Source organism: Onychomys torridus, chromosome 19, assembly GCF_903995425.1.
Source record: "Onychomys torridus chromosome 19, mOncTor1.1, whole genome shotgun sequence".
NCBI lineage: Eukaryota > Metazoa > Chordata > Mammalia > Rodentia > Cricetidae > Onychomys > Onychomys torridus.
The window spans coordinates 18,546,653-18,548,101 of NC_050461.1; positions in this window are offsets into that span (position 1 = coordinate 18,546,653).

Here is a 1,449-nt window from a genome sequence, read left to right on the forward strand (position 1 = left end):
ATCTCAATTTAAACACACATATTGGAAAATTCAAATCTAGCATCTGCAAATGACAAAGAACACGTGGCATTTATCTTTCTAGATAATGGTTACCTCACCTAGAATGACTGTGTTCAGTACCACCCATTTACCTGTGTGTTATAGTTTTGTTTTTCTTAACACATGAATAATATTTGATTGTGTAAATGTATCGCATTTTCATTATCCATGCATCTGTTGATGGACATCTAGTGTTTTGGATTAAAGACTGAGAGTTTTCTAGCTATTATGAACAAAGTAGCAATGAGTATGAATGAGCAATTATCTCTGTATTAGGATATAGTGTCCTTTGGGTATATGCCCATAACTGGATCATATGGTAGCTTTATTCCCAGTTTCCTGAAGACTTCCACATGGATGGAAGGTTTGGCACCCCTACCAAGAGTGAGTAGTGGTTTCTCTTTGTTCATATTCATGCCAACATTTGTTGTCATGTGTTTTATTTGTTAATTGGTCTTAGCTATTTTGATTGGGGTAAGATGAAACCTCAAAGTACTTTTAATTTCCATTTCCCTGATAACTAAGGATGTTGATCATTTTAAACAGTATTTCTCAGTCATTTGTCTTTCTTTCTTTCTTTCTTTCTTTCTTTCTTTCTTTCTTTCTTCCTTTCTTTCTTTTTTTCTTTTTTTTAGATCTGTTTAGTTCCATGCCTCAGTTTTTAGTTAGAGTAATAGTTTTCTTATAGTTTTCTTGCTGTTTAGGTTTTTAGTTATTTATATATTCTAGATACTAACTCATTGTTAGACATGTAACTGGTAAAGTTTCTCCCCATTATTTAGGCTACCCCTTCAGCCAGATGAGGATGCCCTTTGTTGTAAAGAAACCTTGTATTTTCATGAGGTCCCATTTGTCAGTTGTTGGTTTTAATGCTCATTTTCTTGGTTTCCATTGAGAAAGTCCTTTCCTCTGCCAACAAGTTCAAGTGCACTCCCTACTTTTTCCTGTCAGATTCAGAGGGTCATCAGGTCTTATGCTGAGGTCTTTCTTGATCCACTTGGAGTCCAGTTTTATGAAGGGTGAGATATAAAGATTTTGATTCATTCTGGTACATGTAGCTATCCACATTGTTGAAGATGCTGTCTTTTCTCCAAGTCTTATTTTATGATAGCTTGTATTTTTGGGATAGCCATCTCTAGAACATGGGTAGATATGAAGCATAGATGCTCTTTCTTCTATGAGTACCCAGCCTAGCAGTTACACCTGGCTTCCTACATCTTTGTTTTACAGACGAAGAGACTAAGACATGAACTTGAAATGCTCATTCCCAATCACACAGTCTGTCTCAGTTTGGGACCCAGTCATCTTGATTACTTGTCAAATTGATTTCCCATTGGCCCAAATGTTTCTACTTCCTCTCCCTTTTATACTATATTACATATAGGAAAGGAGACTAGAGGGACCTAATAT